The sequence below is a fragment of the Lontra canadensis genome, unplaced genomic scaffold, assembly GCF_010015895.1.
Source record: "Lontra canadensis isolate GAN:19392208 unplaced genomic scaffold, GSC_riverotter_1.0 scaffold6, whole genome shotgun sequence".
Lineage (NCBI taxonomy): Eukaryota > Metazoa > Chordata > Mammalia > Carnivora > Mustelidae > Lontra > Lontra canadensis.
Window position 1 is genome coordinate 1,199,071 of NW_022631000.1, and position 8,058 is coordinate 1,207,128.

Consider the following 8,058-nt stretch of genomic DNA (forward strand, 5'->3'; position numbering starts at 1 on the left):
CTCACAGGGAAGGGGACAAGGAAGTATATCCCTGAGCTATCATCCCCCTCACACAGCTTCCTGCAAGGGCTTCCTTTTGGCCAAACCTGAAAGAAAGCCTGCAGTCTTGGAGAGCCCTGATGACATAGTTCATACAGCTTAGCCTCTCATGGCTGACAATTTTGCTAGGTTCTGTGATGCTTGCAAACGATAATAACAAAACTGTGTATAGCATTCCTGATATGTACCAGGTACCCCTACTTTATTTCTTCTAACCCCTCCACCATCCTCTATTACGGGCATCTTATATCAGTCTTAGAGATGTGGAAAGTGAGGCTCAGAGACTTTCAATAACTTGCCCAGTGTTGTCACACAACTGGTAAGTGCCCTTCTGGTTTTGAACTTCATTCTGTCTACCACCAAAAAACTATTCTCTCTGGTATGTCCCATAGCATGTTAAGTACCCATCATTGTGTTTGGTACATAATAAGTTTCAGTAAATGATAGCTTGGCAGGTAATACCATTAATGATAACAAAAGAGGTGCCTCTTACCATGCAATCACTATGTGCTATGTGCTGTGCTAAACCCTTTATATATATTATCTCAGTTGATCTTTATAACCACCAATAGATTTTGTCCAAGAAAAAAAATTTCACTTACCACTGGAGAGATGCACAAATTTTTAACCATGGGCTGTGTTGGCCATAAAAATATGCTTCAGATCTCCTTCTTCAGGAGCATAACTGACTAAAGAGTCCCAGAGCTGCATTCTGAAATCTCACTACTATCTGCTCTGAGGTCACAATTTCCACCAGCTACTCCCAATCAATGACTGAGTGCAACAGGGACACTAAAATCAGGCCCTCTCCTGGGAGATGTCAAATTCCTCTGATAAATAACTTTGGGCTGAAGACTTCTCAGTGGCCTCACCAAACTCTTCTTAAACTTGCAGTTTGGTCTAAGATGTTTCTGGCCAAACTTCCTTCCTACCTTCCCTCATTACAGGTCAGACATGCATTATAGTCTGAAGTTTCTACCAGGCTTTCCCAGCTTCTTCCCCTTCTTTGTTCACAGGTATTTTCCCCTAAAATTTTCTTACAAGTTTAATTCTGCCTTTGTATCTATTTTTTTTTTTTTTGGCAGATCTGTTTCTTAGCAGACCCTGCTAACACAGTAGTCTCACTGAAATTATAGTCTCAAATATAGTGTTTTATAGACAATTATTGAGTATCTGTTGTTTACAGAGTTGTGTAAAAGATAACTTAATTCAGCACCTATCTACAAGTAGCTTACAATCTAGCAATATATTTGGTATGTCCAAAGATATGCTGTTAGCTGGTTACCTGATATGCCAGAAGGAGAGACCATCGTGGGCGGTCAAATTCCATCCTTTCGTGTTTTATGCTATTATCAGTGGGAATTCCATGCATGTTCCCTGGCAATGTGTTTCTTTGAAAACTTGGTTCTAAATCCAATATCAAACTGTGGTTTTTTTGAATTGTAAGTGGAAATGGCTTGGCAGGAAGAAAAAAATGAACCAGCTGTCCTTGTCCAACTGTTTGAAATACGTATTTTCCAAGTATCCATTCTTTCCACTGTTTTTTTTTTTTCCCCAACAAAGACCCCACAAAATATGTTTACACTCAGGAAGTCCTCCATTCCTCTGAGGTAAATGAAGGCAGAAACAAAGTCACTCACCTAAAGCATTCTTTTTATTTATAGAACAGTCTACTACCTATGTGCATCCCCCCACCAAAAAAATAAAATCTTTCCCTGAGATTTTCTTATTTAGATATATAACCAATATTCTTTTCTTTCCTCATAAAAAGTTTTGGGATTTATAGATATATGTAACACACACACACACACACACACACACCAGAAACACACAAAGAGAAAGATAATTCCAGTTGCCTCTCTTTTTGAGTCTGAGAATTAAAAAATGAAAGACAATTCCAAATTTCTATAATTTTCTTGCCTGAGGGAAATCATGGGATTTTATTTTCAAAAAATAGCCATGAAGTCCTAAAAACTAACAAGCACCTTTTTAACAGGCATGGAGTCTGTAACAACCGATGAATCATTCTGGAGGCAGGATGAAGGGTGATATAGCTCACTTTAGTAACCTCTACTTATGCTAAACTGGTTTAGTGATTCAACTGATTTCTCACCTTTGATATGTTATTGAAAAAACAAACACATAAAAATTTAGTCAAACTCGGGGCGCATGGGTGGCTCAGTGGGTTAAAGCCTCTGCCTTCAGCTCGGGTCATGATCCCAGGGTCCTGGGATCGAGCCCCGAATCGGGCTCTCTGCTCAGCAGGGAGCCTGTTTCCTCCTCTCTCTCTGCCTGCCTCTCTGCCTACCTGTGATCTCTATGAAATAAATAAATAAAAATCTTAAAAAAAAATTATTCAAACTACTGAAGGGAAAGAAAGCCTCCAAAACTTTAAGATGTCTACCCGTGGGCTGAGGTACCTCTGTTTATACTGAAAACAGCCTACCAAATGTAAGAGGTTAATGGAGAAAGTCTCTGTTTTCTAGGGCTCTTTAAATGATCTGGCCACAGGTCTTCAGTTATTATATTTGTGGCATCTAGCTGATTCTGAGAATCCCAGCATGAGTTCCAACAAGTACTCAAAGAAACATGGGTCTCAAGCTGTTATCCCTTCAACTGGGATCTCAAGTGATATCTCACCAGCCTGACCAATCAGAGGTCTCTGTCTGTTGCCTGGCACGCAGGACACCTATTCAGCTGAAGGAGCAGAATCTGCTCTATCTTAGGTTTCACTCCAAATAATCACCCTTATTTGAAAATAATTCTTGACAGAAGTAGAAGAAAAATAAGAGAGTGTTGAAAACAATGAAATGAGTAGAATTTCATGAACTTTATTAAGTCTCAAGAAAAGCCTTTGTCTTTTACAGAACCTTGTCTCCCTTCTCTGTGGTCTGTAAACTTTCGCAGTCCTAGCACATACAGTAGTTCCCCCATATCTGTGGGAGTAATTTCCAAGACCCCCAGTGGATGCCTGAAACCTCAAATAGAATCAAACCCCACATATACTATGAGTTTTCCTATATATACATACTTATGGTAAAGTTTAATTTATAAATTAGGAGTAAGAGATTAATAACAATAACTAATGATAAAAGAATAACTATAGTAGACTATAATAAAATGTATGTGGAGTAGTATGAATAAGTAGAGGTAAGAATGACCCATGCATGGACTGACCAAAGCCCACACGCTGCCGCATGCCTGTGTCCAGTGCTTATGTCCACTGCTGTCACCACCATGCCCAAGAGAAAGTCTGAAGGAGGATGCTAAAGGAGATAGAGCCAAGGGGAAAGATGAGCTACAGAGAAGATCTGCAAACTTATCTCCTAAACTGCTCCTCCAAAGCCAGAGCCTAAACCTAAAAAGGCCCCTTCAAAGAAGGGAGGGAAGGTACCCAAAGGGAAAAGAGGGAAAGCTGATGCTAACAAGGCTGGGAATAACCCCGCCAAGCAGAGATGCCAAAACAGACCAGACACAGAAGGCTGATGGTACTGGAGATGCTACGTGAAGCGTGTGCAGTTTTGATAACTGTGTACTTCTGATGTCTCTACGTTTGAAATACTATTTTTTATCAAGTTTTATAAAAATGAAGAATATTTTTCTTTTTTTTTTTTTTTCCAAGCTATGTTGTTAGCCCCAGAACATTTCATTGCTATCTTGGGGAGAGGGCATATGTCACTAATAGAATAGTTCCAAAGCTAGATTGCTACAGGAGGGAAACACCTTCCCTTTCTGGTTTTGAGAAACTTCCTCTTGGTTCCCGGGAGGAGGGATTCCTTGGTGTTGGCTCACATCAGCCACCTTGGCACAAATGTCTTATGGTGTGGAAAAACTAAAATTCATTCTTGTGTCCTCTTTGCTCTCTGCCTTCAGCATAGATTTGATTCTCTTAAACCCAGAGACCTGTTGGAACCTGATGTCAGGTGAGGTTCCTAGTGTGTTAGGTAATCTGGAATTTGCAGTGTCAACCATGGAGATGTCACCCCTCAAAAGACTTCTTTTCTTAGCGTGTGGATCTTCAGATTGATAAATCTGCCATTTTCACGTCATTTCCTGAAAGTCAGGGCTGACTCATGAAATGTGTTGAACAACATGCTAAATCTGAACTGTCTGCCCTCACTCTAAACTTTCCCTGCTCAGAGTATCACATGAAGACTTCATGGAGTTTTATGGTGGCTTTCTGATTTTGGTAGCCCACTGAAGGAGGGCATTTGAAAGCTGTTGTATACTCTTTTTTTAATTAGTTTCAGAGGTAGAATTTAGTGATTCATCAGTTGTGTACAATACCCAGTGCTCATCACATCACATACCTTCCTTAATGCCCATCCCCCAATTATCCCTTCCTCCTCCCCTCCAGCAACATTGTTTGTTTCATAGAGTTCAGCATCTCTTATGGTTTGCCTCCCTCTCAATTTTCATCTTACTTTATTTTTCCTTCCCTTCCCCTATGTTCATCTGTTTTGTTTCTTAAATCCCACATGAGTGAAATTTGTTATATACTCTTAACAATTGACTGTCCATGTCCTGCCTGAAATACCATGATTGTTTATAAAAAATATCTTTCATAAAGATGGATACAGTTTGAAAAAAAAAGTGCATGAACATGTCTCCTTTTCTCAAAATACTGTATTGTAGTCACACATCCTGTGATGATGTGAGATAAGAAAATGCCCACATGATGAAACGAAGTGAGGTGAAAGATGTAGACACAGTGATGTAGCATTCTGCTACTAATGACCTCATGAAAGGAAGTCAGAAGAAGGATCACCTGCTTCCAGACAGAAGCTGACTGCAGGTAACTGATATTGGGGGAGTGAGGGGTGGGGGGAGGGGGGCGCAGCAGGAAACTACTGTAATTTAGTCCCAATCTGTTTTAAGTGAGCTATTCTTATCTTCCTTTACCTTGAGCGTAGGAATCAGCATGTATCTTCCGTCCCCATGATCCATCCCACTCAGGAAAATATGCAGTGATTTACACATAAAGCAATAAATAGGAAATGAAAATTGGATGGCCTAGGAAAAATCAATTATTTTTGCTTTCACATATATTTTAACTTTCTGGACTACTGATGATCAAATTAGTAAAAGAGAAATATTTCAAAAATTCACAAAGTTCTTTTCTATAATATATATATTATATATATTATAGAATATAATATATATATGTGTGTGTGTGTATATACACACACACACACAGACACAGACATTTGTAAACTGAACAATATTTCTCTTTAAATTTCTATGACCAAACTATCTATGTGACCACAGAATTGTTAATTGTTTTTGTCATGTAGAGTCATTTTTGTTTTTTATCTCTTTATCTTTCCTGGCTCACCTTCTTTCCTTAAGTCTTTCTGGGAAATTTGCCTTTCAGATTAAGGTCAAAAGGCTGTGGACTTTCTACTTTCTGTGAGATAGCCCGCTGGAGGAAAACACTTGCTGACCAGGATGGGCAGAGATAAGATTCCCCTGAGGAATAGCTGAGCTTCAAGAGGCATTTCCCAGGGTTATATGGCATGACATTTCAAGGTGGTTAAGTCAGAATTGTAGCAGTTGGAAGGAATCAAGATTCTAGCAGAAAGGTTAAAGCACTTAAGAGCTGAGGCAGCGCTGATCAGAATTTACGGGGCCATCTGGGAAGCAATTCTGACTCCACAAGCAGCAGTCTCCAGTCTACCCCTTTTGTTTCATGCCCAGAATTTTTGGAGCCAAGTTGATAAGAGGAGAAGCCGTGCAGGAAGAGAGAAAGTGCTTGCCATGTCAGTGGCTTTTCTCTTCCTTTTATGCTCCTTAACTCAGCAACAAACCATAGTCCTTATTAAGCACAAATACAACAGGAGCCATTTTCACCTGACAAGAATTGCACTCTGTAACTGAAAGCTATCATACACTTTTGCTAGCACATTTGGTATTACTAATGACCTGGAATACTGAAAGATTTTTTCCCAATCCCTCAGAGAAAAACAGAAGTAGCCACATCAGTTAGGCAGCACTAAAGAGAATTTTGAGCATCTGGATATTTAAGTAATTAAGATGGCCTAGAATACTTCAGTCTATCATTAAGTGCAGACCAAAAAACGAAGTAGCTTCCACAGTTCACAGATATATCCCTTGCCTTATCTTACTTGAGTATTCTGCAGGCTGAGCACTGGACTCAGAGTCCCAAGAACTGCAAACGAGCCCTGGTACCACTTACTATTTTGCAACGTGGGCAAATTACTTATTCTCTTCAAGCCTGATTTTTCCCACCTATAAAACTGAATTATTTTTATTTGCCTTAGACAAAAGATCTTGTAAGGCTCAAAAAGGGCCATAGATTTGAAAGCATTTTACAAATTCTAAATCACAATGCAAGAGATGGTGTTAAAGGAATTAGCTAGTAGTGGGGGTCCTTTGCTGATCTTTGCTTGAGTTCCGTTAACCATCTAACATTTGGGTGGTCCTGACCTGACCACTATGCAGTCCTCAGGCAGACCTTTCATTGTCTGAATCCAGTATTGGGTGGAGCACGAATGAATTGAAATCAAATCAAATCTGCGTTCGGCTTGTTCCTGACAGACCTTCTGATAATTAGCACTCCAGAATTGTTTTCAAAGATGAGAATTGCAAGAGAAATAAAAATCACATGGTTTTAGGTCCCTAAACTATAGGGAATTGTCTTTCCCATGTATTCTGTTATTTTGGACCATCCAAATTAAATGATATCAGTTTATGTATTCCGTAAGAATCTACATAAATATTCATGTTCTTTGCTCAAGTTCTAAAAAACTGTAGTGAAAGTTTTCCTTTGCTCCTTGGATCTCAGTAAAGATGTTTTAGCCTTCCTACTAAATCATTTCAAATTATGTTCTGTGCCCACAGTGTGCATTATATATCCTGCCAGTCAATAGCTAGACTGCAAGGGCACTCATCCAGATTCTCATTTTTACATAAATGGCTTTAAAACACATTCTCTATATTACATCCTAATCTCATGCTGGCCCAGCAAAATATACATGATTCAATACAATGCAAATAATATTATGATGAGAAAAAGTTACCAAGGAGTCAAAATGGTGTTATAAAGACTTACTATAAAATCCATATGCTCACTCTGAAAATGTTCCAAATAAGCCCTAGAAACTGACAGTTTAATGTGGTACTGAAAAGGTCAGATCAAGAAGCAGGAAGGCTCATGAAACCGAAGCACATGCAAAAGAAATAGCCAAACGAGTATCCTGACTCCCATAAAGAATTCCATATAACATGAGGTCCAAATTTCTAGTACCAAACTTAATTTAGTTCTGTTCATATCAGAGACAAAACGTCTTTTATGAGAAACACTGGAAAAGCAGAGAAACGTAGCTATCATGTTTTGCGCTAATCTAAATCAATGGAAAATATAGGCACAAAATACCTTCCTTAGAATAAACATGAACACCTACATTTTAAATCTCCCCACATACCAAAATTTTACATGTCCATCTGCCATTTAATTCAGTTGTCTGATGAGAATTCTCCATGTGCATCACACTTGACTATGTTTTCTATACAGTTTGCAGCTGGCTTTCTAGAATAATGTTTCAGGTATGATTATTGGTTTATATATTCTTCTGGTGTTTTTTCAGAATGTACATCTTAAATAATTTTTGCTTACATAAGTGTAGCTTCAAATATGCATCTTTTAAAAGGGACCTTAAAAGATTCGCCAACACCTTCTAATTCAAACTTCTGGCCTATCACACCATTCCTGTATTGTATCACATTCCTACAGTCCAGATGGAGAAACTGAGGCAGAAAGGGGAGACTCTGATCCAAAATATTCAGTGACTGAGTCCAGCAAAAGAACTCATGTTTTCAAATTCCTTTTATTAGTTTTCTCAAGTTGCCTTAGAAGATCTTCCTCCAGGCATGATCAGAACTCTGACAAACAACTAACTGCTTTGAAAAATAACAAACTGTCTGCTGGAATGCCTTCAAACTGGCATAGGTGAAATCAAAAGCCAATAGGACCAAATAACCTTGGCTCAGGCTGCATGA

At 38.8% G+C, this 8,058-nt stretch overlaps 1 pseudogene; it reads left to right on the top strand.

Annotated features, from left to right (window-relative positions):
• The first annotated feature begins 3,276 nt into the window (after nt 1–3,276).
• Nucleotides 3,277–3,547, top strand: LOC116864749 (annotated as a pseudogene).
• Nucleotides 3,548–8,058: the final 4,511 nt, after the last annotated feature.